The sequence below is a fragment of the Nannobrachium achirus genome (genome assembly GCF_963921795.1).
Source record: "Nannobrachium achirus genome assembly, chromosome: 18".
Classification (NCBI taxonomy): domain Eukaryota; kingdom Metazoa; phylum Chordata; class Actinopteri; order Myctophiformes; family Myctophidae; genus Nannobrachium; species Nannobrachium achirus.
In genome coordinates, this window is record NC_137825.1 from 30,097,586 (window position 1) to 30,119,557 (window position 21,972).

General features: G+C 45.0%; 1 long non-coding RNA gene across 1 annotated transcript in view; it reads left to right on the top strand.

Annotated features, from left to right (window-relative positions):
• Positions 1 to 21,972, top strand: part of LOC308302799 — a 144,573-nt gene that overhangs the window by 15,675 nt on the left and 106,926 nt on the right. The window contains exon 2 of the long non-coding RNA XR_013962969.1: positions 17,489 to 17,583. This is a non-coding gene — a long non-coding RNA (uncharacterized lncRNA). The remainder of the gene's footprint in view (positions 1 to 17,488; positions 17,584 to 21,972) is intronic.

Here is a 21,972-nt window from a genome sequence, read left to right on the forward strand (position 1 = left end):
AACCAGACTTTGGTTTATGTTATGGCTGCGAGGTTGAAGTTCACCCCAGCCACCCGGAGTTTAGCTGGGCCTCTTTGAAGTGTGACCGACAGGGACTGACTGCCCACCGCGCTGAACGTACTGCCCAGTAAGCATTTTCTTTTTCCTGGTTTTGGCTTGAGGAAAACCTTTCTTCTTTCTTTTCCCTCTAGAACAACATTTCCAAACCTTTCTGAGGTGGAGGATATTATGTAGGCCTGTGGGAGGTCCCTTTATGCTCAGATTATTGTGACTGATTTGCATTCAAGGGAGAAAAAAAGGCCAAAGGAAAAAGGCACTTCTGGGCTACATGAATTAGGTCAGCACCTTGGGCTGAAAATAAAAACGACCAACAGGCTGGCTCTGAGTCCTCACGTGCAGAGCGGCGAGACTTTGCCCTGCATACGACCCTGTACACCGAGTGTGTGTGTGTGTGTGTGTGTGTGTGTGTGTGTGTTTGAGAGAGAGAGAGAGAGAGATAGAGAGGGGGAAAGGGGGTTGGGGGCTGGTAGTTTGTCAGTGGAGGTGCAATACCATAATGAGGGCTGCTGGAGTTGTCTGCCCTTGGATCAGTGCTGTGCGCTGCTTGCATGCTGCGGTCTTTGGAGGGCGAGGGGAGGCTGACAGGGCAGGCAGGGAAACAGGAAACTGAACTCGGTCAACTTGACTAAATTGTTTGTTGACTGTGCAGAGCGAGTGCTGCCAGCGATGAATCCACAGCGCCTCCATTTGTAATCTCGTCCCGATTGTTATCTCCACTCCCAGGATCCCTCTATGCCCCCCCCCCCCCCCCCAACCCCTCAAAGCCCTCCATCCCCCACCCTTGCTGCCTGGCTGGCACACCTGCTGCTTCATGCATGGAATGAAATGGAGAAGACGGCCTGATTTCCTTTTTGTACACAGTATATAGGTGCATGTGTGTATATGGGTCAGTGACGTGACGCCCCAAAAAATGTGTTTTTAAAAAAACTTTAAATTGCAGGCATAAAAGTTATTTACTTTTGTTCTACTCACTCTCAACCTTATGGAAATACATTTTGTTTTTAGATATTTTATTGGAATCAGACTTTATTCAGCAGTTTGTTGTACTTGTGCCTAAAATCGTCATATGGTGTGACATGAAAATAATTGTTCATAAAATGAAAATGGAGTACATCTTTCTTAAGTTACTCACTTTATCAAAGTCCTTTATCATAACTAACCAGTGATCCACTATAGTTTTTTGAAAATTAATTATATCTGTATGTTTTTTTCATAATCGACACTCTGTGTGAGGCCCATGTTCATGATCTTACAACATATTTTAAATGTATTCTGTCAAAACTTTCTCTAAAATTACACAAATATTTGTGACTCTTCCTGATAATATTCTCTATGTAATGCATAAACATTTTTTTGGTTTAATCATTAATAAAGGTATGATTTTTCACTATTTGGAATGTCACACCAAATGATTTAGTGTCACACCGTATGATCATATCTTCATGTGTCAAAGCAAACTGTGTTTAACCTACCTATTAGTGAGTACTGAACTTTACTGATTGATTAAACAATTACCCAGGATAACATGGCCTTAATATTTCTGAACAGGATATTATTGTAGGGCTTTAACATGGGATAAGAAAGAATTGTAGTAGTAGATGGATGATGAGGATGTGCACAGGAATGCTACACACACCTAAGTCTTCTGCCGGCCCACGGCAGAAGGATCCTAAAGAGACAATAAGGCGCATAGCCACACTTGGAGCCAAGGCAACATTTTATTAACACCAATTAGTGGAAACAGAACTCAGCATTCAGGTAAATTGCTTTTTTCCGAAGTCTCCTGAACTTGAACACAGCATTTTGTGTTGAACAAATGTAATTAGGAATCATGACATTACACCACATCTCCACAACTCCAAAAATAGCTGATCTACAAGCTCTCGCAGCACAACGTGTTGAGAGCTTGTAGATCAGCTATTTTCGCTAGTTTTGTCTCGGGTCCTACCTTAACACTGTCCACTGTCCAGTCCAGTGAGTGAAAGTACAAAAGTATTAGATCAGATTAGATTATACATTTAGACTGTATTGTACATCAGCCAGTCGTATTTGGTGAGGGTAGCAAACCGGCTGCCTTGTTGTGGTTCTGCTATGCCACAGACAACCTCCTGCTCTTCTTAGAAAATGCAGTCTCGCCCCTTTGGCTCCTCTCTCCTTGCTGGGTCATTGTTTAGTTTCTCCCTGTACTTTCTCGTTCTCTCAGCACTTGTCATTTTCCAGCTGACAAAAGAAAATGGAATGTATAGTTTAAGACAAAGAGAAAATATTGTTTAGATTGAAACAATATGTTAAGGTTTCTGTGAAGGGGTTTCTGCTCTGTCTGATGAATTTGAAGTATCACTGAATGAAGCTAAATTACATTTTATGTGAAAATGTTTAAAACAAATGTTTAAATGTACAAAAGAAACATGGAACTTTGTTATTTATTGTTATATCTGTAGTTAAATACAGTATAAATCATATGGTGTGACAATCAAGTCATATGGCGTGACAAGCAGACATGTCACACCATATGATTAAGTGTCACACCATATTACTGTTTTCTCCATTTAGGTTTACCTTGAGGCTACTATGTACACATTAGCATGCTAACAGCATGCTAGCTATAACAAAGCAGCCTAGATCTACATGGAAATATGACCAAAACTTCAAATAACTTAAGCTTTTTTTAAAGAAAAGGTGTCAAACCAAAAGACATCCAGAATGGTGAGTTTGTCAACGTTTCAACAAGATGGCATTTCATGAAAATGTTAAAATCATAACTCACCTCAGACACCTGTCTTGCAGTTGTGCTGGGAGTGCTGAATAGCCTTACAGAAGAAGGACCTCTCTAGCCAATAGGTGTCCAAATAATTGCCTGTTTAATTTTTCCAAACTAGTGTCACACCAAATGATTTTGGGTTGGGGGACAAAATGTTTTTGATCAGAAATGACTGAAAACATTATGCTTTGACTTTGAAAAGATATAGGCTCAAAATAGACATTTTTTTTAGCCTAAATTCATTTTCAAATGATTTTTAGCAATTCTTTTTCTTAGTTTTATTCAAGTTCCCACTTTGAGAAACAAGGTCAGGACAGTCACACCATATGAGTTTTGCCATGTTTGGTTGAAGATTCTGAAGAAATGAGGAATGAAATGTTTTAATCTTGAGTAAGTTCACATAAAGCTTAATGTCCTGCACAATATTCAGAAGGTTTTTGACAAATATATTTTTTATTTATACATGTTTGACACCGAGGACAGCGAAAACGTTACGTCACGTCACCCACCCATATATCTATGTACATACGAAAAGTATACTTCAAAAGTTGTATGTTATATCTATTTGTTTGGCTAATACCTTTCAGACAAATATTTAAAGAGTGCATGCCGCAGAGTCGCAGACGAGTGCGTCCTTAAAAAAAAACAATAAATCACCTTTAACAATCGGATCTGAAGCATTTTTCCAACTGCGTTCATTTACATGCCACTGAATGTCTCGATGTGGTTTGTGTGAGAGCGCCGGCGTGGGAACGTAAATCATCGTCGGTCCAACTCAACAGGTAACTTCAGATGCTCTCGCTCATGCCAAGAAATTATCATATGATAATATCCAGGCTGTACTAACATTTGCATGTTATGCCCTATCCATAACGGCTGGCAGTTAGCCCGGCAAACCTCCCCTCTCGATCTGAGTCATCCGTCACACAAAGGCATCACGAACGACGCGGCCTGTCACTCCATCTTTCTCCACACGGGCATTACAGTGTCATTAAGCCACTGGAAACCTGAGGTACCAGTTTGGCAGCAATGCGGGGCGCGCAGAGAATCATCCGGACCCGTCTGCCGAACCCTCAGCAGACAGAGAAAAGGCCTGCTCCTCCAACAGACAGCCTTACCCGTCGCTGTCGGCTCTGTTTGTTAAGCCGGGGCTTTGTGAGGCATTTTACCTGAAGCGAGGCCTGTCTTTTCTGGGACGGCTCCAAGGACGTTTCAGCGTGGCTAGGACGAATAGGGCGGGGAGAGCCGACAGAGGAAGACAGAGTTTTTTATCTGCCGCTACCTGTTTGTGTTGCTAGTCAAGCGAAGGGCTGGAGGAAAGGGACGAGCTGGGAGGTCTAGAATGCCAACATAAAGCCAAGTGCCCTCCAGCACTGTGTTGCTGTCTACACAGAGTGTTACTTTAACGCTGAGAGCAGGGGTGTATAGTAACTAAGTACATTTACTTAAGCACTGTACTTAAGTATACACTTTTTGAGTTATTTGTACTTTACTTGAGTATTTCCAACTTCCAATACTTTAACCTCTATTCTGCTACATCTCAGATTCAAATATTGTACTTTTACTCCACTACATTTGAGAACGTTAGTTACTAGTTACTTTGGAGATTATTATTACAAAACATACATTAACCAATTCAACCCTATATACATTTGGGCCATTTGAAAATATCTACAAGCTTGTAGATCTGCTATTTTCATTATGAGTACAGAATGAGTACTTTCTAATTTTGATGCCAGTACTTTTGTACTTTTACTCAAGTACATTTTGAATTCTGGACTTTTACTTGCTTTTACTCAAGTAAAACATTTGAGTACTTTCCCCACCACTGTCCCCACCAGAGTTTACAAAATGTAACCAAATGCACTTGTTTACATTTCAGTGTCTGAGTTACTTGTGTTGTAGAATAGATTAACATTGAGGATTTGACCGCGTATTTGGTTGTCTGTCGGTTGTGTGCATAATGTGGTGTACGCGAGAGGATAGACCCTCGGTGATCTGGCGGCGTGCGTGCATTCCTTCACTGACTCGTCTCAACTCAAGCCAAGCGCAAAAGATGCCTGCATAGGTTCATGCAGTTTATTGCTTGCGTTTTCAACGCTGACCCGTGTCTCGTTACTCTTTCTCGTGTCTCGTGCACTTGTTTACATCTATGCGTTGCGCATGTGTGCGTGCGTACAGTCCGTACACGTACCTACGTGTGCTTAATGTGAACGGCTGCAAGTATTCACATTTGTGTGTTGGCCTGTCACAATTATTACATTTACAATTTTACAATTGTCTAATCGCAATTATTTGACATAATCGCAATTATTTTGTCATAATCATTTAAATGTTGAACATTTTTCATATATGAATTAAACATTTTCAAAAATAGTGGAAATAGCAGATCTACAAGCTCACAACGTGTCGCAGCAAGCGTTGTGAGCTTGTAGATCGACTATTTCCACTATCAATGTTCTTTTTTAACTATAAAGTTGTCAAATATGTCAGTCATTCATTTGTATATTTAGGTTATGCGTCATGCCTGCCATGTGCAACTTCAAAGCCTAAAAGCCAAACAGAAATGTAATTGTCAATGACAAAAACACATAACAATCGTCATGTAAAATGCCCCATTTGTGTGTATTATTCTGTATGACTGCAGTGTCTTCATGCACTTTGGTGTAGAGTTCAGGGTCATGCATCTCTTGCCACAGTCAGCCCCAGATAGAGATAGAGAGAGAGAAAGAGAGCGAGAGAGAGAGAGAGAGAGGGGGGGATGCGGGAAACTTGATCCACAAATTGTGTGAGGCAACCACTCTGTGATTAGTGTGCACTGCTGCTGCACGGCTGTCCGGCCCGGCAACACTCACTGTACTGCAAAAAACACAGGGGAAATTGTTTGCATGCGTTGCATGTGCTCGCCAACAACATCCTCATACAATTAATGCAGTCATACAGGACATGACGCATAGTGAGCCGGTGTGCAGGTGTGCGCTATAATATCCACACGTGTGCGCTATATACCGACGCTCACGCAGACACACATGCATGCACGCGCACACGCACACACACACACACACACACACACATACACACACACACACACACACACACACACACACACGGTCTCATCTTACATACTGTATCTTCTCCTGGTCATTAAGTGTTAACACACACTCACACACACACACAGAGACACACACACACACACATGCATGCACACACATTGTCTCAACTTACATCAGCATCTTCTCTATAGTCAGTAAGTAAGTGTTAACACCCCCCTCACACACACACACACACACACACACACAAACACACACACACACACACACACACACACACACACACACACACACACACACATATCTGCGCATGTGCGCACAAGCCTGACAGCTACCCTAGTCAAGCTGTTATCACCCATGCTTTCACAGATGACTCCTCTGTGAGGAACACATGTTGCATTAGTCGGCACAGTGTTTGCACATAGGAGACCTGTACAGTACACGGCGGATATACACAAAGGCACTTACAGTTCATTTTTCAGCCAGCAAACCTCTCTGTTTGTACAGCCCTGTCTAAACCGTCTCCAGCGTGTATTCAACGCCAACAAGAGACGCACGTACTTTCTTCACTCCGACTCGGTATTATACATGAGGTGACTTCAACTCAAGTGAGCGGACGCTGTCCGTTCTGGAGGGACCGACCATTATGTTTCAAATGTTTTTATTAATTTTGCATTTAAATATAGGGCATAAAGGGGCGCCCGGTGGCCTACTGGTCTAAGCGCATACCATATAGGCATTGATGCCTGGCGGCGGCGCCGGTTCGATTCCCGATCCGGACGACCTGTGCCGCATGTCTCTCCCCATCTCTCCCCCCGTTTCCTGTCAGTCTACTGTACTATCCAATAAAAGCATAAGAGCCAAAAAACAAATATTTAAATATAGGGCATAATGTCAGGAAAATGATACGAGGGACCGACCATTAATGGAGGTTTCCTTTTTTTTGTTTTTTTCTGTGCTAGATCGACAAAAGAATAGTTTTCTGACTGCGATATCAGCCTGACTTTTAAAATGCTCACTGCTAGAAGGAGTAAATGCGCTTTTGTCCCGTTCAGTTTGTGCCAATACATCTGCCGGTATTTAGATTCTTTGAATGAGAATGAAGCTGTCCGCTTCCTGTTTGGACTATCCTCAGAATAGATACAAAAATAGCAGAGAGCTGAGATTAATATATACTGTAGAAGATGGAAAACGGCGTTCAATTTGGGGGGGACGGGGGGACGCACTCGCTGGCATGTTGGTGGATTAAACACAAACACAAATATTTAGTTTAAAGCCAATACATATTAACCAGCCGGCGCTGCAATCGAGTTCTGCACATCTATATGCAAACCGCGTTCGCATAGGACTGGTGGTCCAGCGCTAATAGACTGAATGACAAGCAGGCTGTCCGGCAGTGATAACACCCTGTGTGAGCTAGAAGCTCCAAAAGTGGGTCGAGTTCTCCCGGCTGCGTTCCTGACCCCCCCTCCAGGTTGGGACACATCCAGCTGCACCCCCCTCAGACCAACCCCCCCCCCCAGGCGTCGTCTTTCCCCTACAACATCTGGAGCAGCTTGCCGGTGCCAAGGCAGGGGCCCTGCGGCCCTCGCTTCGCTCGCCTGCAGGAGGGAGAGCGAGTACATGCAAGAGCGAGAGAGATTAGCGGGAAAGGAAGAGACGCTGCGCAGATCGTGTGTGTGACGTTGTGTTAATGTAATTGTCCGCCCGGGCGTGTTTTAGTAAGTGTTACTGTTTTGAAAAGAGTTCACTGCCTGTCGTGGTCACGGGGCGGGCGCTGTCTGTCTGTGCGTGTGCAGCGACATACGTACATTTGTACTGTCGGCCTTGTCTGACACAGAGGATTAGGTGACCGAAGGCGACCCCGGTGGCCTCCTCCTCCCCCTGCTCTGTCCCAGCTGTCTTCAATGTTTACCACAATTGTCACTTGATTGTGTCCACTCTACTGTAAAAAGAAAAAAAAAGAAGACTAAGCAGATAACAAAGCGGATAACAAAGTATATAGGTTTAGGTGTATGAACACACTGGATTTCACTGTGTACAGCCAGTTCACATGCTGTACTGTATGTCCTGTGAGCATGTGGCAGAGCATAGTTTTAATCTAAATTGAGCTGCAGCGGCGGCATTGAGTGTCAGCTCGAACGCACAAAGATAGAGGATGATTAAGTGTTGACATGTGAGGGCGTAGTAGAGCGATATGCACACTGGTCCTGTTGTTCATCCTGCAGCATTAGCCTCACACACGGTGTCGTGTGTGTGTGTGTGTGTGTGTGTGTGTGTGTGTGTGTGTGTGTGTGTGTGTGTGTGTGTGTGTGTGTGTGTGCGTGTCGTGTTTGTTCAGGTGATAATTGCATAATGAGCCTCCTGTCTATCTCTGTTGGAACACAGGCGGCTCATTATGCATATAAATGAACAAACACGCACGCACGCACGCACACACACACACACACACACACACACACACACACACACACACACACACACACACACACACACACACACACACACACAGAGTTATAGATGTACCGAGACACACACTCAAGACTATAAAACCTTTGGAGGACCATAAAACCTGGCTGATCAAGCACAGCATGGCTTATTTTCTGGCTCTAGTTATTTGTGCGTGCGTGCGTGTGTGTGTGTGCATGTGAGTGTGTGAGCGTGCGTGCGTGCGCATTGCGTGTACACGTCATGTGCACTGTGGTACTACTCCATTATAGAAATACACCCAGCTGACTGCACTGCCAATGAATCTGAGTCAGAGAAGAGAAGGTATTTGCCGGAGAAAGGAGGAGGATGGGGAATGAACAGAGTGTGAGAGAGAGAGAGAGAGAGTGAGAGAGAGAGAGAGAGAGAGAGAGAGAGAGAGAGAGAGAGCGATGAAAGAGAGACAGATGAGAGAGAGAGAGAGAAAATGGGTCAAGCATCTGAAAGGCAGACATTCCTTTTTTTCTGTGATGGGTGTCAAGACATTATGCATTCTTCCTTTTCTGTCTTGAGCTCTCTCTCTCTCTCTCTCTCTCTCTCTCTCTCTGTCTGCTGATCTGCTCCCCCCCCCAACCCTTCCCTCCCTGGACCCTCTCTTTGACTCTCTAGTTTTTTTCCTCACTTTGTGTCTCTCATTCTGTGTGTGTCTCTCTCTCTCTCGCTGGCCTGAGTTGAGTGCTCTCACAGAGTAGAGAGGAGAGTTATTATGCTTGGCATGCCTATGAAGGACGGACCTCAGTTTGGACAAGCCCCAGCTGATCAATCTCAACATTGGCTCACTTACAGTACTGTGTGTGTGTGTGTGTGTGTGTGTGTGTGTGTGTGTGTGTGTGTGTGTGTGTGTGTGTGTGTGTGTGTGTGTGTGTGTGTGTGTGTGTGTGTGTGTGTGTGTGTGTGTGTGTGTGTGTGTGTGTGTGTGTGTGTGTGTGTGTGTGTGTGTGAGAAAGGGAGAGTGAGAGAGGAGCTCACCTCCCCGCACACACATGCGTAAATGCACACACACACACACACATACACACACCCCCCACCCGTCAGCTCAACTCTTAAACTCTGCAGTCCAGCAGATTGCGCTCAAAGAAAAGTATGCGCAAATACGTCGGTTTTTACAGTCATTTTCAGGGCCAGTTACATAAATATTCCATACACGCCACGCAAGTACATACAGCAGTGTCGGAGCAAGCGTTGGAGTGAGAATTAATTCAACACAGACCATGCTGCATAGCGGCATAGTCAAAATACAGGAGTTTAAGCTTATTTTACCGCAGCACTCATTTTAAGTCATTCCGGATAAGAGCGCCCGGTGAAAGCTAAATGGTTTTTGCAGTGTAAATGGAGAATGTCAAATCCTATAGGATGTGCGTACATCCGGGCTCTCAATAGCAAATGCACAGATAATGCTTCATGACAGCCCATAATCTGTGACCCATCATTTGCATACCCCCTGCCCCCCACCTTGTTTACCCTATAAGATACGTGTGTGCACGCACGCACGCACTGGGCTTGATTTACACCTACAATATGGCTTAATACAATTCTGAGTGATTTACATAATATGCAAACAGATGGACGTGATTGAGGCCGTGGTTTGGCAGACTCTGCCTCTGGCAGCGCACTTTGACTTCTTTGATTCAAAGAAGGAAAAAAAGAACTAAGTGAAATCCCAGTCTTACGATGACAGAAACTCTCAACAACGCACTACAAACCAGTGTTTACCTCTGGTTTGGATCAGCGGTGGTGTGCCTCCATAGTTAGAAACAACACCACCACTGGGGCTGTTATTTTCTTCCATTCCCCCCAAAAATGTGACAGAAGCGCTGTGTTAATGAGCGTAGTTAATGTTTCTATTCTGAAAAAGTATTAAACAAACAATATTTGGCACGCGACAACTTGCGGTGGCAGCCATTGGAATCATAAAATACTTCGCCACCAAGAGTGGAATTTTCTTTGGCACTTGTTGCTGTGACAACTTAACATAAAACAATTAACATACTGAGAGACTGCCGACTAAGTACACAGATATAAGAGAACTGGCACTAGTGCTCTTGATTTCTGCAGAACATGTTGTTAAAGACAAAAGGCCCTACACCCCAAACTGACTTGTCCTGACTACTACTGTCCTGAGTGATTAATGTCGGAAGATTATGTGGGTCAGAAGTCAGTAAACGTTAGCAGAAAAAAAATGCTTTGCATGCTTTGTACTAGGGATGGGGATTATCGTTTATCGTGGTAAAAAACACTCACGATAATCGTATCGCAGAGATTTAATTTATCGTGATATTGTCCTCTGTCATGCACTGGGATCAATTCATCTTTTATTTGCCGAGCTGCATATCCGGTTAAACCCTCTATAATTGGTAAAAGGTACTTATAATATACGTACTCGATACAGTCTTTTTTTAACTCTCTATCAAATGTCTTTGCCAAAAAATAGCCGATCTACAAGCTCACGCAGATCGGCTATTTTTTGGAAAATGTTCCACCCCAGGATAATGGATTTTGATTATCGTGATAATATCGTAAATCGTGATCGTGATATGACATTTTCCTATCGTCCCATCCCTACATTGTACACACTGCCCATACGGTCTGATGGCGCTGTTGTGCACCTGCGTGAGAGGAAAAAAGAGGAAATAATTATCCATGTCTTGAGGGTCGGGTGAGCGGCCAATTAAGATGCAACACTACCGTTGCTGTGTACACCACAGGTGCTTATCAACAGCCCAGTGGCCTAACCTTGTCTTGTTGTGTCACTCACAACCTTAAAGCAGACAGCAGTTTAATATTTACTATACTCCCTTTTACCTTATTTTGGGTATCGTCATTTTAGGCTGCCTAGATCAGCTGTTTTTGCTATTTGTCGTGCGACCCGATCCCAAAGCACACCAGCTGCTGTTTTAAATCAGTAAGTAAGTCACTGCTTGGACCTTTACCACTTTTATCATCATTCTTTCTTGGCACTTTGGAACAGTAGTGGCAGCACAGAGTCAGACCTCAAGTATCACATAAAAGAACACATGGAAAAGGAAAATATTAAATGTATTGGAAAGTGTGAAAGAATCACCCCAACATTTGAATCTGTTTTGAAGGACCAATATGGGCTTCTTAAGCCGTGACATCATTTAGTAGTCAGACCCCCCGCTGGTGCCAAGCAGATTTATTGTCAATATGGGCAGTGCTGTGTCCCTCACTATTTCAACAGATCCGAGACAAAAATAACGACTAAAGTATAATTCTACCACTTTCAAGAAAAGAAAGAGAAGAAAAAATAGCTTATAGTAAAAAGATTCATGGGCGCTGGTGCCTAGTTGGCACCAGAAGTTCTCCTCCGCCTATAAAATTATGTCAGACTTAAGAGGCCCATAGAACTATATGCCTAAAAAAAACATATTTTTCCAGGGCCCAAAATATGTTATCACAACATTTTCTATTGTGAAACATACTTGTGAAAAATAAACAAGATAATGATGTTAGACAGTGTGTATAAAATAACTTCTCCCTCCGGTCAGCAACCCTATACACGCTGAGAGCAGGTGATTGTAACCGGGCGACCACAGGAGAACAGCAACCTAGGATGAATACCCCATTATATGTCTTAGCTCAGGGATAGGGGGGGCTTGCTGTGTGTGTTTATGTTTTATTTTTCCTCTCTCCCTATTGTCATGATGTGGTCAGGTGTATATAGTTGTAAATAGCCAACTGTGTGTGTATAGGGCACCTATACACACATAGGGCGCTGGTGCCATCATTAGTGTCAGTCTGTCATGGCCATACAGTATGTAGCATCCTCCTCGTCTTGTGCGATGTAAACCAAAGGCAACTAGTTCATACTGACTAGAGTACATTGTGCATATTGGACAGATGATCCAAATCCCTCACTTATGGGCCAGCAGGGATAGACGGGAGATCCCAGTGTGTTTAGTTGTGTAGCTTCATCTGTCCACTCACACCTGTCTTTTCTGACGGTCTGTCTGTCTCTTTTTTCGTCTCACTGTTCACCGGTGTGGCTGACATGCAGTGGCCACAGATTCCCTGTACCCTGTTCCTCAGGAGGAGGAATTTTAATGAGTGGGGTCGTATTGCGTCCCGTCACACAGTGTCCTTGTGTAGACTAGAAAAGGACCCATTATATATACGCGTTCTTTGCTTTCCTTCTTTACTGTACAACCTTACTAACTGTTACAGGACACTGCCTTAGTGTAGATCGTTTTAAACAAATAACTGAGATAATGACTCGGACTCGAGCGTCATTTATACTTTGTGATGTTGCTCACTGAAAACAATTGGCATTCAAGTTAAAACTGCAATGTTTTCACCTTGAAATCAGGTTTCTTCAACCAGAGGTGTTCTTTGTAATGCTTTATTAACACAGACACACACTCATGCTTGTGACACGAGTGTCACAGCAAATGTGGTTCTGTCAGAAGAACGTTCCAAGATGGAGATTCATTGTATGGGCCAGAGGAGGTGGAACATCATTTAGTTTCCTCTCCTAAATAAAGGATGGTTTTATCCTTTATATACTGTACATGACTTTGAACATCACTTGAAAACAGGGCAGGCACGATATAAAAAGCCCTCAGTTTTGATGGAGAGTAAGCCTCCGCGTGCGTCACAGACGGGGACGTTTGGTAGGCTCAGCATGATCCATTTTGTGCTTTAACTATTGAAAAATAGCAGATAATACAAGCTTGCAGCGCTGGTAGATCTGCTATTTTTGAAAAGTTGTGAAAATGTCTGAATATTTAATGTGAAAAATGACATGTATTTGGCCACAGACCCCCATCTCAAAATATTTAGTTACCTAGTAACTCAGTCCCCCCCCCCCCCCCCCTTGTGACGCCCCTGACAGCAACTGACACGAAAGGTAACCTCTCTGCACAGTGAGTGAGGGAGGTTATATTATGTATATGATGATACATTACCACCACTTTGTGTCTCTCCCGCAGCACTGAGCCCTTTACTCTCTCCTGCTCAGACGCCCATTCACGCAGAAGCAACGGAGGGCAGCGGAGGTAAAAAACCCTGCCTCCCAGCAGCTGGCCCTCTTATCTGGGCAGCCTGTGCCCATGCATATTTATCCCTATGGGCCGAGTGGCTGAGCGCTGGCTTAGCATACGGATTAGCATGAGGGAATCAGATGCAAGGCCACACAAGAACGGCCGTTGCCGGAAACCCTGCCTCTCAAAACAGCCTGACGGAGGCTTGGTGGGGGGGAGGGGGGTGGGGGTAGGGGATGGTGTGTGTGTGGTGGTGGTGGGGGGGGGGGGGGTGTTGAAAGTAACATCCGATACAACGGCTGGATGGAGACGACATTGGCGGTGGGGAATTGGCAGTGTAGCACATGCAGCGCACGTCTGACCTTTGACACAGGCTCCCGTTAGAGGGGTTAATGGGTCAAGTAGGGCCCTAGTCTCCAGCAAGTCCTTTTTTAAGTGGCACTTGAAAGCAGTCCTCCCTCTTGTGTGTGTTTAAGGACATAGCCTGCCGCCGCTTTACATTGCAGTCCTCTGAAATGTATGCAGAGGATGGGGTGGGGGTGGGGGGGGGGGGGGACATAGGCAAACATTGAAAAAGAAGTTATTGAAAGTCTTCCAGGCCGCTCCAGGCACATTCCAGCCAAAATCAAGACTTATCCTAGATTTGAATAGCCTCGACCGCCTTCACAAAATGTGAGACCGTAAGGACTGCTTTTTAAAAGTTTTCTTTTTTTCTTTCTTTCTTGAAAGAGCAGTATGGTCGCTTGATTTGAGGAATTAACTGAAATGAACTGTGCAGTGCTTGTCTCCGCTAATCAAGATGCAGCCGGGGGGGGGGAGTACTGGTGGAAAAGTATATGACTTGCCAACAGTGGTGTCTTGTGTCAGTGTGGGCGCGTATGCGCTGTGCATTCAAATGACCTATATAATAATATCGTGTCTTCCTTCCTCCCCTCCTCCTAAAGAAAAGCACGGCGATCCCTTTTGCTTAAGGGTTTGTTTGTTGAGCCAACTGGTAACACAAAACCACACTCATTCGCCTGGCACAGGCATCAATTAGAGGGGTGGGGGGAAAAAACAACAAAAAGAAACATTGAAAAGCTTGTCCGCTCCTGCTGCACCATATAAAATCAAATACACTCTAGCTCCGATTTCTCTGGTTTGCGTACACAGTATGAGAGCCATACACCGCTAAAGCTGGCTGTGCATTGCGCATAGTCGTTCCTTTGGCGTTTCTTTTGGCCTCTGTAACCCACGTTGACCCTGCTATATAACATTGCTGTTCCATTGTGAGAACTCAGACGACCTCTGACCACCGCTCTCAGTCTCAGATGAAGACGTCAGAATTGCAAATGAAGCTAAACTGTGGAGACAACAGCTATCCTCCTATCAGGCGCTGTCGCCGATTGACGAGGTAACGGGAGCGAGGGATCTGATATTTAAAAGCCAAAGATTAGGCTTTGCCTGTCATTTTGAAAGCAGTCAACACAGACAGCCATGTCAGACAAACGGAAACAGGGATGGGAGGGATGTTTTCATTATCTTCTTTATCAATGATATGAGTGGCATTTTCCGCGTTGCTAGCCAAGTCAGGTGTGTGAAGGTGATGGATGATGTTGCTACATTGTGTAAACCAATGATTTTCAGTGATTATTTTTAATTTCTAGAACCCCCAGTTTAGGCCACTGACTGCATACACTTTATATCTGAGATTACGTTCTACACCGTAAAACAAATTGTTAATTTATACACTCTCTGAGTTACAGAATACAGACCCATAACAACATCCTTGATGGGACATCCTCAAGGACCCCTAGGGGTCCCCAGACCCCATGTTGCGAACCACTGGTGTAAACAAACAAAGAGACCGGACCGGAGGACTGAAAGGCTTTCCATCGCGTGACTGCGCCTATGCATTAAAATAAGCATTTAAACGTATTTGGCGAGTGCAGATGTTCCATTTTTTATTCTGGACGTCAGGCAGCTACTACCACTCAGGCGACAGTTGAATCAGATAGACGGATGAACCGCAAAATAATCTACCACGTCTGCTACAGACATTGAAAGGGAATGAAATAATGAAGTGAAATATCCTGGGGCGTGTGCGTTTATTATGTGTGCCTGTGTGTGTGTGTGTTGTGCGATTCTGCTCGCACACTTGTAGGATAAGAGATGTGTGCGAGTGTGCGCGTCCCAGATGGGAGGAATTATGTAATTTGCCACAGCCAGATCAGATATGTTTGAGCCAATCCAAAGTGGCAGGCATGGTCCTGCTCCGTGCAAATGTAATGCATTTTATGTGCAGTGTAATATCATTTACTCTGGAAAGATTGCCAAACATGTGACCAGAAGTTGGAAGTGCTAGTATGTCTGCAATACATCCTTGTGTGTGTGTGTGTGTGGGGGGGGGTTAACGTTTTCAGGCCAAGGACCCCTTAGTTGAGTGAGAGATGAAACAGGGACCCCCACAGCCTGTTCATAGATTCCATATAGTTTCATCGTTTGACAGCAGCAATCATCAGTGTATTTTGGATTCATGTCAATTTGTGTTTTCAGATATTTAACCACTTGAACTGTCAATACTTAATAAACTTGACCTTTCACTCTGTACTTGGTCGGTTCTTTTTCCCCTCTACACTAAACCCCTTTGCCTAAAATAGCCGATCTACAAGCTCACAACGCCTCGCAGCTTGAGACGTTGTGAGCTTGTAGATCTGCTATTTTTGGCTATAGTTCTCAGGAAATAAAATGTTTCTATCATACAAAGATTTGGAGGACCTGCTGTAGTAAATCAGAGGACCCCCTAGGGGTCCTGGACCCCCTGTTGAAGACCCTTGAGTTAAGGTACTAGGCCGAAGGCAAGGGGGGAGATTATGTTTTCACCGTTGTTTTATTTTACTGTCCAGGGGTAATCTCGCAAACCGCCAGCCGGATCAGCGCCGTCAATGTCTGAAATCATGCCCAGATGGGGTAATGCGTCATTATTATATCATACAGTAGATGGCGGATGTCGTAGCCCTGCTCCACAGAGCTCATAGTACAGTTTACAATTTTGGCGTTTATCAGACGCTTTTATCCATAGTGACAGTGTGAAATCAGAGTAAGCAGTGTAAGCATAGAACCTTAGTCAACAAACAACATAATAGAAGTAGAGTGCAAAGAGAACAAATGCAGTGTTTCAAAGAAACTGGGATAGGCCTACCAGGTAAACATCAAACCTTGCATCTCTCTAAAACATACTATCTCAGTAACCTTCGTGTTCAAGCAGTGCATGTAACCCTGCGTACTATAACTAGCATCTGTCAAAAAAGGTGACAAGAAGGCATAAACCTCTGAACCTCTCTAGTTTCATTTGTTTAGGGAAAGATGTCTGAACACCCGCTGGGTGCCCAGGGGCCCTACACATTTTCCAAATTTTCCCCATCTGTTGCAGGGATTCAAAACTGTGTCCTTCCTGTCACAAGTCCAAGTCCAAGTTTTTTTAGGATAAGAAGTGAATACGTTCAGCATGTCTGGGCTGTGTGATTGACATTGTGGAAATTCTTCCTTTCAATGATATCAGTACTTATCTGTATGGTATACCAGCTTAGTGGTATAGCCACATTATGTCAGCCTAAGGTCGCAGGACCTTAAGCGATGATACCTAGAACAGAAATCCTTTCCGGAGACACATTCCTTGACAAATATACCACGTCTTGTAAGGCTCATATACTGTAAACTCCTTTTGATTCCTCTGGCTAGCCTAAGCCTTGGGTTAGACACCTCATTTGGCTAAAGGATTAAGCCTGTAAGCCTTTTAGTGGTAAGCTGGTCACATGAAAATCTAGCATCGGTTAGCATAGACGAGGGGGAGGCTCGCGCCTTCTTCTAGGATTTTCACCTCCGCTGAACCCCCAGACTCCTCCCCATGGCATCCCCTACATGCACAGATTACTGGCTTGGGGGATTTTTTTTGCGTAGAATCACGGCTAGCTGTTGCTGTACCACCCTCCCCTCTTTTCCCCTCCCTCCCTTCCCTCCCTCCCTTCCCTCCCTCACCCTCCTCTGGATCAATTCCTTTTTTATAAGCCAGTAGATTCCTGAGTTGTTTGGCTGAATGGATGTTTCTTTAGCTGGAAGGTTGAAGGATCACACCTCTTCTCCTCTCATTACAGACCGCCGCAGGAACCTATGTTTGGATGTAAGCTGACGACACAAATGTGAAATAGGTGTTTTTGACGCTGCGGACAACGACAGACCACACAAAAAGGTACGTGTTTTATTTTTTTGCACAGTTGTCCCCATACATAATTCTAGAGGGTCACCGATGACTTAAGTTGAGCCACTCGTAAAGTTCCTGTGTGAACATGGGCGTCAGCGGGAGCTGTCAGTGTCCAGCAGGGGCGTCACACCAAATTCTGGGCCCCGGGTACAAGGATTCACTGTGGGGCCCCTGTGCTTTAACTATTAAAAAATAGCAGATATACAAGCTCACAGCGCGGCACCGAGTGCCGCGCTGCGAGCTTGTAGATCTGCTATTTTTGAAAAATCGTGAAAATGTGTGCAAGAAACCTATGTCAAGGACCCCCAAGATGATATGTATTTGGCCACGGACCCCCATTTCAAAATATCTAGTTCCAGGGACCACCCAGAAGCAAAGTTTGAGTTAGAAATGTTCGCTTAAAAATGGCATATTATTCAAAGATTTTCACACATTTTCACAACTTTTTTTCAAAAATAGCAGATCTACAAGCTCGCAGCGCGGCACTCGGTGCCGCGCTGTGAGCTTGTATATCTGCTATTTTTCAATAGCTAAAGTTACTAGGGCCCCTCCACCTTGGGCCCCGGTAACTCAGTCTAACTTTCCTACCCCTTGTGACGCCCCTGGTGTCCAGTTACGGTGGTACGTTTTGACGGTGTCACGGAGTCAAAGGGGAGGTGGGTTGGTTTTGTTTTTCCATGCCGGAGTGCAGTGTCTCGTTCCCACAGGTGCACATATCAGGTTTGGTTTGCAGGGAGGGGCTCGGCTGCCTGTATGTACAGTAGCATGTTGTTGACGTCTCTGCTTCACAATGCCACAGACTGCCTGCTATATAGGGCCGCACAGTGGATCAGAATCACGTCAGATCAAGGGTCTTCGACGTTTTCAGGCCAAGGACCCCTTAGCTGAGAGAGAGATGAAGCAGGGACCCCCTCTCCATATTGTGTAAATGTGTGATGCAGATTTTCATCGATTTCATAGATAGATTCATGGACTTGTTTGACAGCACTGTCGTCAGTCTTATGTTGGATTTGTGTTTTTAGTTAACTTGACCTTTCACTATGTACTTGGTCTGCTCTTTTTTGGAGCGGTGTGCTAGCACAGCTCCCTTTGTGTGGCTTTGTGTGTCCAAATTGTGTTGGTCAGCACGGCGGCATCTGCGCATGCGCGGACTTTTACCGTGTCCAAATTGTGTTGGTCAGCACGGCGGCATCTGCGCATGCGCGGACTTTTACCACACACATACACACACACACACACACACACACACACACACACACACACACACACACCCGTGATAGCCGTTAGAATGGAGGCTCACGAAGCATGCAGCCACCGTAGCGAGCCACGGGCAATCAAGAATTGACACATGTCAATATATAAATTGGTGAAAAAAAAGTCAGGGACTATTCTATTCTCTTCCCCCTGCCACGGGAGGTTAATGTTGTCAATCTGTGGGTCAAGACCCGCAGAGAGGTCCCCAAAATATGTATATTCAATATTCAATTATATATATATATTTATATATATATATATATATATATATTTACCTGGAACTGCTCAAATTCACCGCTCCACTTCGAACCAAGGTTTGATTTTTACCTCTACACCAAATCTATTTGGAAATAGCCGATCTACAAGCTCTCAATGCCTCGCAGCGTGAGGCATTGAGAGCTTGTAGATCTGCTATTTTTGGCTAAAGTTCTCCTCAGAATGATCCTATCACAAAGATTTGGCGGACCCCCTGTAGTAACTCTGAGGACCCCCTAGGGATCCCGGACCCCCTGTTGAAGACCCCTGCATTAGATATTTGTTTCTCCTTCAAGGGAACAGCAGTTATTTCCTTTTATCACCAAATGAATTCATTCATTCGTGCCATGCAGAATGGCCTGGGATACAAAGCGTATTTCTTTTTTTTTTCTTTCATACCGAGCAAATGCCAAGTATTAGTTTCCCTTTCCCTCCTACACTCACACTCACAAGTCCTTATGTCATTATTCATTGTAATCGCTATGTTCAGCAAAAAAAACAAAAAACAAAACAAATAGAAGGCTCTTGTCATTCTTGTCATTATTCCCAGAGCCTGTGTACAGTACACGCTATCTTTGGCTCCCGCATAACTTTTATGTTCTCTGACCCCTCCTTCAACCCCAGCTGCAGTCGGGGCAAACATGGTCAAATCCCTGTAGTTCATGTGGAGGACAGAGAAAACAACTCGGGGCCAACAGGCGCGTGAAACCGACACACCGGAATTAGCGTGGCGCTGCAACAGGTGAAGCAGAGCCAGGTTTTTTTCTCTCTCTCTCTCTCTCTCTCTCTCTCTCTCTCTCTCTCCTTTACGATTGCTGGCCTGGGACCAGGCGAGCACAGCGCGGTTTGCCAGGCCCTGAGACTCAGCAGTCAGCAATCTTCCAGAAGAAAGATATCTTGCACAATGTTGAACTTGCACTTTTTCTTCCCCTTATTCCGCCTCCCTCTCTCCCTGCTGCCAACGCGTGGTGCTGCAGTGTTGATTCGGGGGGTCGCACCGTACAGCGTTGCCGCAGCGCACACACACACTCTACTGCAAGGGTCTTCAACAGGGGGTCCGGGACCGCTAGGGGGTCCTCAGAGTTACTACAGGGGGTCCTCCAGAACTTTTGTGATAGAAACTTTGTATTCTCCTTTTTGAACCACTTGAACCCTAGCGTCCATATTCGGAGAACTTTAGCCAGCAGTGAGCTTGTAGATTGGCTATTTTCAGCAAAGAGCTTTGGTGTAGAGGGGGAAAAGAGCAGGCAGAGTGAAAGGTCAAGTTTTATAAGTATTGACGGTTCAAGTGAATATCTGAAAACACAAATTGACATGAATCCAAAATACACTGATGATTGTGCTGTCAAAAGATGAAACTATATGGAATCTATTAACAGGTTGTGGGGGTCCTTGCTTCAATTCTCTGTCAATTAAGAGGTCCTTGGCCTGAAAATGTTGAAGAGCCCTGCTCCACTGACTTTGAGCTGGTACTTTGAGTGGCCTTTAAGTATGCAACTCGTGAACTACAACAAACGTGGAATTTTATTTTTGGCGTGAGCTTCAGAGCGCTTCTGCTGCAGTAGGACTGCAGGAGCGAGCAAGTGAGGAAACGGGCACGTAGTCACAGAGTGCACGTTGTGTTCTATCCAGCGCACGGCGTGAGTGGAGGGCACGGCGTGTCAGAGGAGATGAGGTGTGAGTGCGGATGGAGCACAGCGATCATAGATCCCTCCCTCATGCCACTCAGGTGGCGCAGAGAGAGAGAGGGAGGGAGGGAGGAGGCAGCATTGTGCCACTCCCTACCCATCTGTCATTGCTTGGCAGGGGAATCACTTTCACTCTCGCTGTCTCTCCGGGAGTACACACAGGGGAAACGCAACCATGGACACACAGGCACGTGCGTGCATGAGAATGCATGCATGAGCGCTTCTGCTGCACACACGCGCGCGCACACACACGCACACACACCCAGGGGCGTCACAAGGGGGGGGGGGGGGACTGAGTTACTATGGCCTAAGGTGGAGGGGCCTTAATTATTTTATGCTTTAGCTATTGGAAAATAGCAGATATACAAGCTCACAGCGCGGCGAGCTTGTAGATCTGCTATTTTTGAAAAGTCGTGAGAATGTGTGCAAATCTTTGAATGTATGTATTTTTTAAGCGAACATTTGTAACTAAAATCTTGCTTCTGGGGGGGTCCCTGGAACTAAATATTTTGAGATGGGGGGTCCATGGCCAAATACATATCATTTTGGGGGTCTTTCACATGAGCACCACTGACATAGAAACACAGGTTTTTCAAAAATAGCAGATCTACAAGCTCGCAGCGCGGCACTCGGTGCCGCGCTGTGAGCTTGTATATCTGCTATTTTTCAATTGTTAAAGCACAAAATATAAGAATCCTTGTACCCAGGGCCCAGAATTTGGTGCGACACCCCTGCACACACACACACACACACACACACACACACACACACACACACACACACACACACACACACACACACACACACACACACACACTCTATCCCTCAAACAATATCATCAGAGTATGCTGTGAGCTAGCTGGAAGGCGTAAGCTCTGGGCTGTGCGGTGCTGGCAGACTTCCTCCGCTGAGTGCTTGGGAGCAATAAATTGAAAGGGCCAAAGAGTGAGTAGTTGTTTGAATGTGGCCTGCTTCTCTGACTGGCCACCTGGCTGGGTAATCCCAAATGCACGCTTTTGGACGCAGGCCCCCTGTGTTAATACGGCCCCATTTTTTTATTTGGGGGGGATTTTATTTTTCAGATGGCTGTTTAAGCCCCCCCCCCCCCCCCCCCCCCCCCTGTCATCATCATCATGGGAAAAGCCTCTTTATGACTATTAATATGGCGTAGTAGAAAAAG